The following is a 17,799-nucleotide window of genomic DNA, read 5'->3' on the forward strand; positions in this document are numbered from 1 at the left end:
GATGGGCGGCTGGAAGGCAGTGGCCATCTGCCTGCCCTCATATCCAGGAAGACCTTTTGGCTGCTCCCCGCTGCCCAACCTCCCTTTGTATCAATGCTCCAAAGTCATCACTTGCTTGTCAGCACTCCCTCCTTCTGTGTGAACTGGCAGCAAAGGGGGCTGACGGAGGGGGATGGTGGAGCGGGGGGTGGGGGGAGAGCTGATACAGAAAATGACAAATGGTTGGGGCGGGGTGAATTAAATGCTGAGCGAAAGACTGAGCAAAGGTGTCCAAACTAGAGAGCAGAACTTTACAGTTGATTTAGTGGGGATCTGAGGAAACAGTTTTTACCCAGAACACAGTTGAAACCTGCAGTGCTCTAAGTGTTCAGATACAGAAAGACATTGGGAAGAGTGCTGGATGATAGGAGTTCAGGGTCAGCAAAGACAGAGTGGGCTGAAGGGCCTGTTACCATGCTATAAAAGATAGCACTACTGAACACGTGATGGTTTTGACACCCAAATAATAATCCACCAACCCAAAACAATGCTTACCATGTTTTCTGAACTCAACTGACCCTTTGTCTATGATATTCCCTGGGCATTCTTATTTTATGGAAGGACCTGTTAGGCATGTTGATCAGCAGCCTGTGGAACAACTAGATATGCTACATCTATTAGGTCCCCCCCCCACCGCCCAATTTATCCTGCTGGTTGCATCCTTGAAAAATCTCGATTAGATTTGAAAACCACAATTTCCACTTCACAAAACAATATAAACACCGCCCAATACAACAATGACAAAGGTTGCAGTGTGCAAACAGCGCACAATTTCATTGTGTTCGTTGTTTACACAGGAAAAACAAGCTAATGATGAGGAATAAATTTGGGGTTACAGCTCTGTGGAGATTGTATAAAAAGTCCCAAGGCTGAGTGGTACTGTAACAGCCTTGCACTCAATTTCAGCAAGATCAAGGAATTGACCGTGGACTTCAGGAAAGGGAAGTCAGCGAACACCCACTAGTCCTTATTTAGGGCTCAACAGTAGAAAGGGCGAGCAGCTTAAAGTTCCTAGGTGTTCACATCCCAGAGGACCCAACACATCAACACAATCGCAAGGGAATGCCAGCGACTAAACTCTAGTTGTACAGCTGCCAGTGTGCTAGTTTCTTCTTGCACAGCTGGAGTCATTGAAAATACACTTCATTAGCACTCTGAAGAGATTTGCCATGTCACCAAAGTCTCCAGCAATTTTCTACACATGTATGGGTCAAACTTCAAAGTAAATTTATTATCTACATTTTCTGTCACCACATGCAACCTTAAAATTCATTTTCTTGTGGGCACACACAATAAATCCAAGAAACATGATAGAATAAATGAAAGAACGCACCAACAGGACAGATAAACAACTAATGTTCAAAAGACAACAAACTGTGCAAATACAAAATTTCTGAGAGAGAGAGAGGAGAGAGAGAGGAGAGAGAGAGGAGAGAGAGAGGAGAGAGAGGAGAGAGAGGAGAGAGAGGAGAGAGAGGAGAGAGAGGAGAGAGAGGAGAGAGAGGAGAGAGAGGAGAGAGAGGAGAGAGAGGAGAGAGAGGAGAGAGAGGAGAGAGAGGAGAGAGAGGAGAGAGAGGAGAGAGAGGAGAGAGAGGAGAGAGAGGAGAGAGAGGAGAGAGAGGAGAGAGAGGAGAGAGAGGAGAGAGAGGAGAGAGAGGAGAGAGAGGAGAGAGAGGAGAGAGAGGAGAGAGAGAGAGACTGTCATTGTGACCAAGCTAAATATGGTATTGGAGCTGTGCTTAGCCTCACACACACGCGTATAAAGCGAGTAGAGCAGGGGGCCAAGCACACAGCCTTGTGGTGCACCTGTACTGATGGGAGATTACAGAGGGTGTGTTGTTACCATTCAAATTGATTGGGGTTGGGGTCTACTAGAGAGAAAATAGAGGATCCGATTCCACAAGCAGGAATTGAGGCCAAGGTCTTGAAGTTTATTGATTAATTTTTAAGCAGATGATAGCATTGAATGCTGAGCCCTAGGTGATAAAGAACAACCTGGTGTACAGTGGAGAGCATTTTGACTGGTTACATCTATGGGAGCTCCAGTGCACAGCAATGAAAGAGACAGCAGAGAAATGTAGACTCAATCAGTTCCATCATGTGCACAAAACTCCCCACCATTGAGGGCAATCTTAAAAGACTGTGTCTCAATGATGAATGCAACCTTTTTAAGGATTCTGACCATCCAGGCCAATCCCTCTTCTCACTATTATCATCAGGGAGGAGGTACACAGCCTGAAGATGCACGGCAGTTCCTTTACCTGGTGTTATGCGGAATCAACTGTTCTTATAATATCGTCCATGAGGCCAGTCTATGCATAATTAACTTCCAATACAACTATATTTACATAGAAATTTACAGCACATCACAGGCCCTTCGGCCCACAATGTTGTGCCGACCATGTAACCTACTCTAGAAACTGCCTAGAATTTCCCTACCGCATAGCCCTCTATTTTTCTATGCTCCATGTACCTAAGAGGCTCTTAAAAGACCCTATTGTATCCGCTTCCAACACCACCACTGGCAGTGCATTCCACTCACTCACCACTTTCTGTGTGAAAAACTTACCTCTGACATCCTCCCTGTACCTACTTCCAAGCACCTTAAAACTATGCCCCCTTGTATTAGCCATTTCAGCCCTGGGAAAAAACCTCTGACTATCCACACGATCAACGTCCCTCATCATCTTATACACCTCTATCAGGTCACCTCTCACCCTCCATTGCTCCAAGGAGAAAAGGCCAAGTACACTCAACCTGTTCTCATAAGGTATGCTCTCCAATCTGGGCGACATCCTTGTAAATCTCCTCAAGCTAATTGTAATGCCCTGGATCACATCTTTACTGTTACGCTGTAGATATTTCATTTAGCAGCTCTGTAAGAGCTGTTTGTTCAGCTTTTCAGTCTGTTTGGGTTATTGTTAAAGATGAGGGATGATGTGGGATGTATGCCATCTGATTAGCGGGAGGTTTTTCTTGGTGAGGGATAATAAGGTCGGTCTTGGGTTTTTGTTCGAGAGGAGGTGAAGAGTTAAGACTCTGGGGAGAACCGGTCGAGGCATACGATCCGGTGGGAGACCCGTTTGTTCGAGATGGATTGGGAGCGATGTTCAGAAGGTGGTGCGTGCTTCCACGCTGACCAAGGGCCCAGCGCATGAATGACAGAGAAGTCCAGGATGAGCTCCAACTTGTGCACATTTGACTGTTTAGTTAGAATGGGCCCCTTTCTTTTTGTTATTCTTTACTAACCCTTCAGTTAAGATTCATAAATACAATTCCTTTAATCATACGTAGTCTATTGTCTGTTATTTTGTGGCATTAATTTGTAACAGGGTAGCAAATGACAGGGCATCTACAGAAGCCAGGGTTTGGGGTGGCTGACCTCATGAGTTCGGTGAGGCCAGATGTCGTCTTCCCTAGACTTATGCAGTCTAGGAAACCAGGGTGTTTCACTAATATTCTGCGATTTTTGTGTCTGTTCGTATTTGTTTCGTCAAAGCAAACTGCTGTTTCATGCCTCTTGCATGCTTGCTAAACAACCATGGCTATCCGTCCTCCAGTAAAGATCAGCTTGCCCAGGATCTCTATGTGTCTCCTGGTAACTCTGCGTTCTTGGTCACTGCTAAAGATAAGGGCCTTCTGGTCAGAACAAATGTCATTGACAGAGTCAGAGATCATACAGTGGGAAAACATGTCCTTCAGCCCAACTTTAGAGACTTAAAACACAGTAACACGACCAGAAGGCCCAACCAGCTTGTGCCATCCAATGTGACCAATTAAGCCATGTGTCTTTGGAATGTGGGAGGAAATTGGAGCACCCAGAGGAAACCCACACAGTCATGGGAAGAAAATACAGTACAGTGCAAGAGACTTAGGCACATGTTAAGAAAAACCAATAAAGCAAAGATGCTTTCAAAAATAATGAAATGAAAAGTTGCTAAATATAAAAAGAATTACTATAAAGAGCAGTAAACAGTAAAGTAAATCAATACGTACTTTAATACTTACTGCATTAATTCTTGTAGGTATACCGCTGCACAGTTTTTATAAGAAAATCGGCTGGTTGGTTGCTTCAAGCATCTTGGAGAACTTGCCACAGTTCTTCCGCAGACCTTGGCTGTCTGGCTTTCTTCTGTCTCTCCAGGTAATCCTGCACAGCCTCGATGATGTTGAGATCCGGGCTCTATGGGGGCCACAGGATTTAAGTCTAGGATGCCCAAGACTTTTGTACGGTACTGTAGAAGGGGGATTGAACCCAGCCCTGCTGACACTGTAATAGTGTGTAATGTCTGTGACCCCAGCTGACTCCCGTTGAGTCAGAGAACCCTACAAGTGTTACACTATTCACTGCGTTACTGTGCTGCTCAAACTCATCCACAACATGTAAGATTTGTTGGATCTGGAGATAATTTTGTCCAGAAGGTTCTTCAGAAGTCAAGAATGAAGCATAAATTTTGTGTTTACACAGGTTTCATTAGATGCTCTGAACAGAGAAATAACAAAGAACACAGAAACCTACAGCACATTACAGGCCCTTCAGCCCACAATGTTGTGCTGACCATGCAACCTACTCTAGAAACTGCCTAGAATTTCCCTAGTGCATAGCCCTCTATTTTTCTAAGCTCCATGTACTTATCTAAGAGGCTCGTAAAAGGCCTTATTGTATCCGCTTCCACCACCGTCGCCGGCAGTGCATTTCACGCACCCACTACTCTGTGTGAAAAACTTATTCCTGACATCCCCTCAATGCCTATTTCCAAGCACCTTAGAACTATGCCCCCTTGTGTTAGCCATTTCAACCCTGGGAAAAAGCCCCTGGCTATCCACATGATCAATGCCTCTCATCATTTTACACACCTCTATCATGTCACCTCTCATCCTCTGTCACTCCAAGGAAAAAAGGCCAAGTTCACTCAACCCATTCCCATAAGATATGCCCTCCAATCCTGGCAACATCCTTGTAAATCTCCTCTGCACTCTCTCTATAGTATCCACATCCTTCCTGCAGTGAGGTGACCAGAACTGAACACAGTATTTCAAGTGGGGTCTGACCAAGGCCTTATATAGCTATAACATTACCTCCCGGCTCTTGAACTCAATCCCACGGTTGATGAATACCAACACACTATAGGCTTTCTTAACAACACTGTCAACCTGCACAGCAGCTTTGAATGTCCTATGGACATGGATCCTAAGATCTCTCAGATCATCCACACAGCCAAGAGTCTTCCCATTAATAGTATATTCTGTCTTCAAATTAGACCTACCAAAATGAACCACTTCACACTGGGAGTCCGTTTTGCTGAACACCTACGCTCTGTCCGCCACAGAAAGCAGGATCTCCTAGTGGCCACACATTTTAATTCCACGTCCCATTCCCATTCTGATATGTCTATCCACGGCCTCCTCTACTGTCAAGATGAAGCCACACTCAGGTTGGAGGAACAATTCCGTCTGGGTAGCCTCCAACCTGATGGCATGAACATTGACTTCTCTAACTTCCGTTAATGCCCCCCCCCATACCCCATCCGTTATTTATTATTAGTTTTTTTTCTCTCTCTCGTTTTTCTTCCTCTGTCCCTCTCACTATACTCCTTGCCCATCCTCTGGGCTCCGCCCCCACCTTTCTTTCTCACTAGGCCTCCCATCCCATGATCCTCTCATATCCCTTTTGGCTTCATCTTTCCAGCTCTTGGCTCCATCTCTCCCTCTCCTGTCTTCTCCTATCATTTCGGATCTCCCCCTCCCACTTTCAAGTCTCTTACTATCTCTTTCAGTTAGTCCTGACGAAGAGTCTCGGCCCAAAACGTCAACTGTACCTCTTCCTAAAGATGCTGCCTGGCCTGCTGCGTTCACCAGCATTTTTTATGTGTGTTGCTTGAAATTCCAGCATCTGCAGATTTCCTCGTGTTTGCACTTCACACTTATCTGGGTTGAAGTCCATCTGCCACTTCCCAGCCCAGTTCAGCATCCTGTCGATGTTCCGCTGTAACCTCTGACAACTCTCCAAACTATCCACAACACCCCCAACTCTGTGTCATCAGTCACCAACTCAGTGTACTGTCATTAAGAACTGAAGGAAGAGACAAAGAACAATGAGGTTATGGGTGTCTTACACTGAAAACTGGCTCAAACTAAACAGATGAGTAAATTGCTTGTTAAGAACACTGTATGAGACAGTTCAATTCATGGTGGGGCACAGGCTGCAGAGAAAAAAATCTACAAAAATACTGAACCAGAGAGACTACATATTACTGAAAATCCACTGAACATTTACAGACGAACGGGTGACCATACAAACATAAAAGGAAGCATGAGGAAAATTAAACTACAAGAAAAATTACAACTCAGATGCTATGTGCTTTCCTGAACTTGTCCCAACTGCCTGTATCGTCTCTCTAAGTCTTTCCTCTCTGTGCACCTGTCTGAGGGGCTGAGGCGTTTCCCGCTCATTTCCAAATAGTGCAGAAAGACGGACAGCACTGAGGGACTGTTCAGCACTGTGAACTACCATGCACCACACCAGCAGGCTCCAGGTGCAGATATATAAATTACCCAGAAGGACAGATGACGGTGCATCTGACCTCTTGCTCTAGCACAGGTGTATGCACAGAGTCCAACTGTGGCTTCCCAACGCTGAGAACCGCGGACTGAGTGTCCTTGGTAACTTCAATAATGCAACTAGTTCAGCCCCTTTCAATTGAATGATAAACACAAAATACTCTGCAGATGCTGGGGTCAAAGCAACACGCACAACACGCTGGAGGAACTCAGCAGGTAGGGCAGCATCCATGGAAATTCACAGTCAACGTTTCGGGCCGAGACCCTTCGTCATTGAATGATGTTGCCTCAAGATTTAGGGGAGGAGATTTAGAATGGAGAGCAACACACACAAAATGCTGGAGGAACTCAGCAGGTCAGGCAGCACCTACGGAAATAGACGAGGAGGAACTGCTTTTCCCAGGAGACTAGTGAATCTGTGGAATTTTCTGCTCAGGAAGGCAGTAGAGACCATTTCAGTGAATATATTTAAGACACAGATTTTTGCACAGAGGGGTATTTGAAGGTTCGGGCGGGGGTGGGGGTGGGGAGACAGGTCCATGGAGCTGAGTCCATGGCCAGATCAGTCATGATCTTATTGAATGGCAGAGCAGGCTTGACAGGCCAGATGGCCGACTCCTGCTGCTAATTCTTATTCCACTTCGTGAGAAAGGCAAGCGGCTCATTTTCCTTCCTTTTACATTCAATTTCTTTAATGTTAGTATTTTAATTGACTAATTTGTTAACTAATTAGATTCACTAATTTAAAAATGTATAAATGTTATTAAAACATGTAATTTTAATTTAATTATTAAATAAAAGTATTTCAACTGGTTCCAGGCACGTAAAGATCAGAGTAATCTCAGTGAAGACAGGGGCTGTTTTCGGGCAGGGTCCCCCCTCTCCCTTGTGGCCGGAGCACCTCTCACAGACTGTCCCGCCCTGTGGGATGGTTGCTAGCAGCACTGCTGACGGGGTGTTGGAAGACACGGCAGGAGGTGATGGTGACGGACCAGTACAGGGCAGCCTGCTGCAGCTCAGTGGAGCGCCCCCTCCTGGGGGAGTGGTGCTTCCAACCACTTCAAACTCTTCACCTGTGTGTATCGCCCTGCGAGGTGAGCCCAATGTTGGATGAGAGTCTAAACTGCAGTTTTGTTTATACAGTCTACCTGTTTCTCTGTAATTGGCAGTAATAGTATGACTGGTTCTGCACCATGACATGCCAGCGAACCTGACTGACTCACATGTTGCCCATTGTCAATGGAATTTCTCTTCACTGTCCAGTTTGGGCTAGTTTTTAAGTACAAGGTGACGGTAATCTCTCTACTCTTTTGCCTTTTCTCTTTCTTGTCCTCCTTCACTTTCTCTTACTGACAAATTACAGCCAGTTGGCACCTGTTACCTCTAGGTTATGAACACCAAATAAAAACAACTGTAACCACAATACCTATGCCTCAGTCTTCACTTCCAAAGAGCCTTCCGGATCATATCATCGCCAGATCCGACACCAATGCGTGGCTGAGAGTGGGTTGCAGATCGGAGAGGATGTTAGTTACCATACATCTAACTCCCACAGAGCCAAACAAATCCAGCCATTTGCAATGGGTGTCTCATGTTGGGTGTGATCTGCATAACTTTTCCACTTTTTGAACAAAAAACAATGATGGCACCCATCATTGAGGACCCCCATCACCCAGGTCATGCCTGGTTCTCATTGCTACCATCAGGAAGGAGATACAGAAGCCAGAAGGCACACACTTAGTGATTCAGGAAAGGCTTCTTCCTCTCTACCACCCGATTTCTGAATGGATATTGAACCCATGAACACTACCTCATTACCTTTTATTTCTATTTTTGCACTACTTATTTAACTATTTAATATATATACTTTGAGTCATTCACATTTTTTCCTATTATGTATTGCAGGGGTCCCCAACCCTTTTTGCACTGCAGACTGGTTTAGTATTGACAGTATTCTTGCTGACTAGCTGACTGGGGGGGTGGGGAGGGTGGTGTTCAAGTAGGATTAAACTCACCTCAACATGTCTTTTACAGTTAGGGTTGCCAACTTTCTCACTCCCAAATAAAGGACAAAAGTAGCAGTCAAATCCTGACGAAGGGTCCCAGGTCCTGGACCGAAATGTCCACTGTACCTCTTCCTCTAGATGCTGCCTGGCCTGCTGCATTCACCAGCGTTTTCTGTGTGTTGACGGGACACTTGTGTTTATCCCAAGAAAGACTACCATGACCATGAAGCCTTGCACGTACGTGCCGACTTCTTTCCCACAAATCAGGTTTGGTTTAATCTTCCCGACTGCACTGTACATACATTATTTCTACTTTATATAAGCTGTGTATTTATCATATCATATCATTCCTGCTTTTACTATATGTTAGTGTTATTTTAGGTTTTATGTGTTATTTGGTATGATATGGTAGGTTGTTTTTTGGGTCTGGGAACGCTCAAAAATTTTTCCTATATAAATTAATGGTAATTGCTTCTTTGCTTTACGCCATTTCGGCACGAAAGGTTTCATAGGAACGCTCTACCTTAGCAGGGAAAATACGGGACAAGGGCGGTCCCGTATGGGACAAACCAATTTAGCCCAATATACAGGATGTCCTGGCAAATACGGGACAGTTGGCAACTCTATGTTCAAGTTCAACAGTGTGTGACAGGGCATGAGGAAAGGTGCAGCTGACTCATATCGTTTCCTCGAGGCCCGGTAGCACATGCTTTGCAGCCCGGTGGTTGGGGATTGCTGATGTATTGCATTGTACTGCTGCCATAAACACAACAAGTCCTGGTGACATTAAGTTTGACTCTGGTTTAACTCTTCCTCCACATATTGAAATTAGTTTCACAGGTTTTGCTCTGCATGAAATGCAGCAACATTCTGCCCACTTTAAGAAGAAGAAGAAGAAGAAGAAGACGAAGAAAGCCCTTTACTCCAAGTGGAGTCATCAGGACACCATCATGGCAGCGTTTTTTTCTCGCAGGCTTTCTTATTTTTATGAGGCCGAGTTGCTAGCTCGACGCTCAACCAGCACGGATGGAAAGCGTGCAAGGGAGCCGGCTGGATTCGAACTCAGGAGCCTTCGCTCCGAAGTCCGGCATGGATGCCACTACGCCACCAGCCGGCACAGCCCACTTTAAGAGCAACAATCAATTTACTGAGTATCTCTGTGTTCGCATGGTACACATTCAGGCTTAAATATCTGCTTAAAGAGTAAAAGTTTCTTTGAAACTAGACACAAAATAGTATCATCTATGGCTAAACAGAGGCGAGAATGACTGCATACACTAGAAACCAAGAGGAACACTCAGTTGAGCTGACGAACTCACTGGGCCAGGCAGCTTCTATAGAGGGAAATTTCAAGTCAAGTTAATCTGGACTGGAAAGAAAGAAAGAAGGTAGCCAGTATAAAAAGACAGTGGCAAGGAGTGGAGCAAAATCTGGTGAGTGATGGGTGGATCCAGGTGAGGGATTGGGAGGCAAGTATGGAGGGGGAGAGTGGGAAAGGTACAAGAAGCTGGAAGGTGATAGGTGGAAGTGGTAAAGCACTGAGAAAGGTGGAATCTGATAGGACAGAGCAATGGATCTCTGAATAAAGGGAGGGAGGTGGGGAGGAGAGAGGGGAAAGATATGGAGTGATGGGGGGCGGGGGCTGGTGGGATAAGGTTAAAAGAATACAGGGAGAAGTTACCTGAAGTTCAAAGAATTGATGTTCTAGCCATCAGGCTGAAAATTACTAAGGCAGGATATGAGGTGCTGTTCCTCTAATGCATGCCTACCATTCAAAGCCTCCTCTACTTTCATCAGAAGAGGAGTCCACAGACAGACACATCAGTGGGGAGTGGGAAGCAGAAATGAAATGGCTGGCCACCCGGAGATCCCGGCTGGAGTGAAGGTACTCGGTTCAGCCTGGGAGATCAGTTACCATGCTGTAGTCTCGCATCCACATATCACCTGCCATTCAGTGAAGACCAGTCCATGCTCCACAGCAATATACAGATCACATCACACATTGTGAGGCTGAGGAAAATCCCAATGACTACTTTTCCATCCTTCAGGCCCTAAATATTTATCCCTACTCGTGCTGAGAGACCCTAAAAGCATGAAATCCTCAGAAACTGGAAAGCGGCAAGCAATTCTGATCGTTTTGTTAGGTTAGTGTGTTTGAACAATCCAGTGCTAGGGATTGGCTAAAATACAGTGACTACACTGACAAGATGCAAAGAGGAACAAACATGACGGAGGGAAAGGGCAGAACAAAACTGCCTCATCAATCATAGTCATACTTTATTAATCCCGGGGGAAATTGGTTTTCGTTACAGTTGCACAATAAATAATAAATAGTAATAGAACCATAAATAGTTAAATAGTAATATGTAAATTATGCCAGTAAATTATGAAATAAGTCCAGGACCAGCCTATCGGCTCAGGGTGTCTGACCCTCCAAGGGAAGAGTTGTAAAGTTTGATGGCCACAGGCAGGAATGACCTCCTATGACGCTCTGTGCTGCATCTCGGAGGAAATAAAGCAGCACAGAAAATGGCAAACTACTAATAGAGATGAATTTATAGAATTCCTGGACTCCCACATTATAGGAAATGTCCTCTCCACATCCACTCTATTTAGGCCTTTCAATATTCGATAGGTCAGACTCTCGACACTCTGTGAAATCGTTAACAAGGAGATAACGGGATCACATTTCTGCCAACATCATTCCATTTCTTGTTGTCTGTTGCTCCATTCCATTGGAAAAACAACTTAGGACAGCAGTGAGCTACAGGACAGACAGAAGAAGCCATCACAGCTAGATTGGAAAGTAGTTTGTTAATCAAACTGAGCTACCAGATATTCTGTGGATATCACCATCTTGCTGTTCAAGTGTTCTACCTGGTTTATTTTATTCTGATTTATCTTCATGCTTCAAAGCTTATTAAAGGTACTTTGGAAACAATATGACGATGCACCACTGGTTTAGCTTGTGGATGTGTCCCTGGAGGCACTGTTACAGACAAACACTCATTACAGGAAGTCTCTCGTCACCTTCACACCACCTGAAGCCTGAGTCTCGGTTACTGCTGGCTGCTGCTACCTCACCCTTCAGGAAGGCAGTGGCATGTACCAAGAGCTGAGGAACTGGAACTGGTTTATTACTGTTACATGTACCGAGTGTTACGTACCCCGTAACTGGGTTGCCAAACCAGCAGAAATGGATCACTCAGTTGGAGTCTGGATTACTAGAACTAAGAAAGTTTTATTAAAGAAAAAAGCAACACAGTACTCTAATCAAAAGGATAATGAATGCAACAGTTCAGCAATGATAAACACACATGTACACAGAATTAAGATACAGGATCAATCAAGCTCTATCGTTGTCTAGGGGTAAATGACCAGTTTCAAAGTGACGCAAAGTTCAGTTCAATTTAGTTCAGTTTGCAGTAATCGCTGCCGTGGGAGATGGACAGTGTGGGGGAAGGAGAGAGAGAGCAAAACAAATGAATATTCAAACGGCTTCCACATAGACCTTCGCAGTCAGCTTTCATGCGAGCCCTTTGTGATGTCATCTGAGGTCACCGACCGTGACCCCCTCCGTTTCCAGATACGATCGTTTCTCTGCAGTGAACCTGGCACCTAGGCAAGGGTGGACACACACCAGGTTCCCGCCGATCGTGCCTTTCCACCCTGTGCGTCTATGGCTTGTCCCACGACCAGCCGTCCAAAACTTCCCACCGACTTGTGGGAGACGCACCGCTTCCAGGGTCTCGTTACCTCGGGGTGTTGTGTGTGTGCTGCCTTAGCGAACCTGTCCCTTTTTATCCCTCTGCTGGGGTATCGCCTGTCCATCACTTCAAACAGTTCAGGGTTCAAAGGGGGAGCCGATCTTGACAGCTCTCCTTCCGTTACTCTCTCCCGTCCCTTCATTAACATCTCCAAATGCTGCTCCATTGTTTTCCTTATCTCTCTCTCTCCTGAAGACAGGCGGCAGACCAACTGCTGATCCCACTGGTGCCAGCACAGGACAGCTAACATCTTAATCTATGTGTACTCTCGTCACACGAGACACAGAGGAAACACTCGCCTTATCAACAAGATACCAGGAAAAATGGCAGATGGATTTAAGGCAGACAAGTGCAAGGTGTTGCACTTTGGGAGGACAAACTATGGAAGGACATACACAGTGAGCGGTAGGGTGCTAAGTGCAGTAGAACAGAGGGATCTGGGAATACACATCCATAATTCTTTGAAAGTAACGTCAGAAGTAAGTAGGGTCATAAAGAGAACTTCCTACACATTGGACATATAAATCAAACTACTAAGTACAGGAGTTGGAATTTTATGTTCATCTTGTACAAGATGTTGGTAAGGCCAAATCTTGAGTATTGCGTGCAGTACCTACCTAAGGAAAGATTCAGTTGCTTGAAAATATATTCAGCCCCCACAACTATTTTCACACTTTACTGTCGCATTTTCTAAATTTAAAATATATTGAAGTAAGATTTTTGAGCTAATTCACAAAACATTATGCATCATGTCAAATCAAAAGAAAAATCCCAAAACCTGCCAACAATTTACTAAAATTAAAAACCAAAGTTGTGAGGCTGAGTAAGTATTCATCCTCTTTGTAATTACAATGCTAACTATCCTTAGATGCAATACTATATATTACCTTACCAACTCATGGGCTATGCCAGTGCCCCAGTAGCCAAGAAGAATGGGTCTGTCAGGATCTATGGTAATTTTAAGGTTGCCGTCAACTGAGTACGGAAAGTAGATTTATACCCTCTGCCCAGATAGAGGATACCTTTGCAACTATTTCTGGAGGAAAACACTTCAGCAAAGTGAACTTAGCTGATGTCTACTTGCAGATGCAGATGGAAGAAGAGTCCAAAGTGTTTCTCACCATAAACAGTCACAAAGGGCTTTATCACTATAATAGACTTATTTTTGGAGCTGATCTGCATCTGGCAGAAAGCCATGGACCAGGTGCTACAAAGCTGCCCAGGCACTCAGTGTTAACTGAATGACATCATTGTTACCAGTGAGGATGACAAGGAACATCTCTAAAACCTCAAGACAGTGTTAAAAAGATTAGAAGGTTAAGGGTGCAGGGCACGACGTGACAAGTGTGAATTCTTTAAAACAACAATCACTTACTGTAGTCACACCATTGACACATAAGAACTACACAAGTGTGCTAAGAAAATTCAGGGAGTGGAGGATGCCCCAAGGCCAAAGGACGTGTCACAGTTGTGGTCCTTTTTGGGATTTGTCGACTATTATAATGAGTTCCAGCCAAACCTTGAACCCCTTGAACTCATTACTGCAGATCGGGAAGAAATGGCAACGGACAAAGCAGTGTGAGATGGCTTTCAAAAAGGTAAAGGAAATGGTGGCATCAGACACTGCTGATTCATTATGATCCACATCATCCATTGAAACTTGCCTGTGACACCTTGCCTTATCGTATAGGTGCAGTCATGTCACATGTTCTGAGCGATGTAAGTGAACGCCCCACTGCCATTGCACCACGTTCCCTTACCGCTGCAGAGGAAACTTATGCACAGATTGACAGAGAGGCCTTGAGTCTGGTTTGGGATGTAACACGTTTCAACCAGTACTCGTATGGGAGAGTTACCCTCGTTACTGATCATCAACCACTAGTGTCCTTGTTCTACCCACAGAAGGGTGTTCCACTAACAGCAACATCATTAATACAAAGATGGGCTCTGTTTCTTGGAGGAAACAATTACAAAATTGAATTCAAGAGGACAACTAATTATGGAAATGCTGATGGATTGTCCCATTTACCCTTAGAAAAGGAAGTACCAGAAAAATTTATCTAAGAAGACAATCCTCTTGACGTACTCTCCCTAACACAAATAGAAAGTCTCCCTATTACAGCAGAGATGACCCAAAGGGAAACCACAAAAAAAAACCCACACTGTCTCAGGTCTATATGGCCACCCAAAATGGCTAGAATGTGCAACAGAAACTCCAGTTTCCCCAATTTTTTTTAAACCAGTGCTGAGATGAACTTGCCCTTTACAGAGGTTGTCTTATGTGGGGATTAATAGTTGTTGTACCATCCAAGCTGACGGCTACATGCCAGTCATCTAGGCATGGTGAAAATAAAAAGCATTGGGTCGAAGCTTTGTCTAGTGTCCCAGGATAGAGCAGCAGATCGAGCAACTTGCCATGCACCGTACAGGATGCCAACAACAGTGCCTCTCCATCCCTGGGAATGGCCTCCATTGCCTTGGCAGAGGATTCATGTGGATTTTGCTGGATCATTCATGGGCACAAATTTCTTGGTCGTAGTGAATGCAGCTACAAAGTTGCCAGAAGTGTTTTGAATAGACCAAAAGACCATAAGGTATAGGAGCAGAATTAGGCCATTTTGCCCATTGAGTCTGCTCCATTTCATCATGGCTGATCCAATTTTCCTCTCAGCCCCAATCTCCTGACTTCTCCCCGTATCCCTTCATGCCCTGACCATTCAAGAATCTATCAACCTCTGCCTTAAATATACATAAAGACCCGGCCTCCACAGCTGCCTGTGGCAAAGAATTCCACAAATTCACCACACTCTGACTAAAGAAATTCCTCCTCATCTCCATTCTAAAAGAACACCGCCTCTATTCTGAGGCTGTGTCCTCTGGTCTTAGGACTCTCCCACTATGGAAAATATCCTCTCTACATCCACTCTATCAAGGCCTTTCACCATTTGTTAGGCTTTAATGAGGTCACCCCTCGTTCTTCTGAACTCTAGTGAATACAGACCTAGAGCCATGAAATGCTTTTCATATGACAAGCCACTCAATCCTGGAATCATTTTCGTGAATCTCCAATGAATGTTCTCCAGTTTCAGCACATCCTTTCTTAGACAAGGGGCCCAGACCTGCTCACAGTACTCCAAGTGAGGCCTCACCAGTGCTTTATAAAGTTTCAACATTACATCCTTGCTTTTATATGCTAGTGCTCTTGAAATGAATGCTAACATTGCATTTGCTTTCCTCACCACAGACTCAATATGTAAATCAACCTTTAGGGAATCCTGCACAAGGACTCTCAAGTCTCTTTGCACCTCAGTTTTTTGTAGTTTCACTCCATTTACAAAATAGTCATCTCTTTCATTTCTTCTACCATAGTGCACAACCATACATTTCCTAACACTGCATTCCATCTGCCATTTCTTTGCCCATTCTCCTAATCTAAGTCACTTTACTTCCTCAAGACTATCTGCCCCTTCACCCATCTTCATATCATCTTCAACTTTTGAACAAAGCCATTGACAATAACATAAAAAGAATCGGTCCCAGCACAGATCCCTGTGGAACACCACAAGTCACTGGCAGTCAGCCAGAAAAGACTGCCTTTATTTCCACACTTTGCCTCCTGCCAATCAGCCAGTGCTTTATCCATGCTAGAATCTTTCCTGTAATACCTTGGGTCCGAAGCTTGTTATGTGGCACCTTGTCAAAGGCCTTCTGAAAATCCAAGTACACATCAACCGATTCTCCTTACAGCCTCGCAGACTGTTGATGTATTGAGAAACCTGTCCTGGCCAACACATTGATGCAGTTATGAAGACACACCAGCGGTTACATTTCATTAGGAGGTTGAGGAGATTTAGTATGTCACCAAAGACTCTTGCAAATTTCTACACATGTATGGTGGAGACCATTCTGACTGGTTGCATCACTGTCTGGTATGGAAACTCCAATGCACGGGATCATAGGAGGCTTCTGACTGTTGTTGACTCAGCCATCTCCAATCATGGGGACAGGCCTTACCACCATTGAGGAGATCTTCAAAGAGTCACCGGTGGCTCAGGATGTCTTCATCCATCATGAAGGAGCCTGATCAACTGGGACATTCTCTCTTCCCATTATTACCATCAGTAAGGACGTACAGGAGCCTGATCAAATGGAACATGCCCTCTTCCCATTATTACCATCAGGGAAGATGTACAGGAGCCTGAAAACACACACTCAACATTTTGGGATCAACTTGTTCCCCTACGTCATCAGAGTTCTGAATGATTCATGAATCCATGAACACTACCTCAATATTTCTCTTTTGTACCATTTAGTTTTTATTGTAACTTCCAGTAATTTGTTATGCCTGCACTGTTACTGCTGCCACGAGCCAACAAATTTTACAACATGTCAGTAACAAACCTGATTCGAATATCTCCCAGTCCTGAAGGAATTCATAAACCTAAATGAACTGTTTTCACCTTCCACACAACTGTCTGACAAGCTGAGTGCTTCTAACAGTTGATGTGTGAAGGAGAGCATTTGTTACCCTCAACTGTTCGAGATAATACGCTGCAATCATGCATTTAAAAAAATAACATCTGCTTCCTTTATAATGCATTCCAGAGACTGGATACTTGCAGAATATTCTTGTTCCATCACCATCAAAATTTAAAATACATGCACAACTTTAACATGGCATTTCTATTTCCATAATTTTCTTTAAAATCCTTAAAAACATCTCTCCAGCTCATAGCTACTGAAGAAATTGTCATATTAAAGTGGGTTTACAAAATTATTAATTGAATTATTCAATCCCATGGAATAATAGGAGAGAAAACGAGTAAGTACTTCCACTGGAAATTGAAGCTGAATTGACTTACAGTGACTGGTCTGAACACGCACAGGAGGGAACAGCATTCGCCTTGCCACTGCTCAAAAGAAAGTGTGCACAAACCCTGGTTTGTCAAAAACTCACATGCTGCCTGGGTTGGGTCGCGTCGGCAAAAGGGCGATGCTGACCAGTGGCTTCCCCTGGGATGGGCTAATGTGGAACGGCTGCAAGCAATGAGGCAGAGGAGCGATCGTGACGGGCGTAAAACACTCGTTGGCCCATTACTGACTTCCGCCAGAACCAAAGGAGCCGCTCATCAAAATTCCACAGGAAAAGAGACTAAAAAGGTAGCTCAGACATGATGGTTCATGCCCAAAAACTGGTGTGTTATAACTTGGGTTGTCTCCATGGATACAGTGATTGAATAAAGTGATTTAATAAGATGACATGTAAAGCTGCTTCACCAGTACACTAAATGCAAAACAAACACTTCAAATGGATTTAAGGTGAGCTTTCTAAGTGTCATTTCTCAACCTATTACCAGTGGTCCTATGATTGTTTTGAGGTGCTGACAAATCGGTATTCTGTGTAATAATGACTGTAGCTCATTCTG

At 44.4% G+C, this 17,799-nt stretch overlaps 1 protein-coding gene and 1 long non-coding RNA gene across 4 annotated transcripts in view; one reads left to right on the forward strand and one right to left on the reverse strand.

Annotated features, from left to right (window-relative positions):
* LOC134351741 (uncharacterized) overlaps window positions 1-8,537 on the forward strand; it is a 34,855-nt gene extending 26,318 nt beyond the window's left edge. The window contains exons 2-3 of the long non-coding RNA XR_010019247.1: window positions 4,065-4,183; window positions 7,420-8,537. This is a non-coding gene — a long non-coding RNA (uncharacterized LOC134351741). The remainder of the gene's footprint in view (window positions 1-4,064; window positions 4,184-7,419) is intronic.
* Window positions 1-17,799, reverse strand: part of yaf2 (YY1 associated factor 2) — a 161,475-nt gene that overhangs the window by 71,147 nt on the left and 72,529 nt on the right. The gene's annotated exons all lie outside the window — the stretch shown is intronic.

This window comes from Mobula hypostoma, chromosome 9, assembly GCF_963921235.1.
Source record: "Mobula hypostoma chromosome 9, sMobHyp1.1, whole genome shotgun sequence".
Lineage (NCBI taxonomy): Eukaryota > Metazoa > Chordata > Chondrichthyes > Myliobatiformes > Myliobatidae > Mobula > Mobula hypostoma.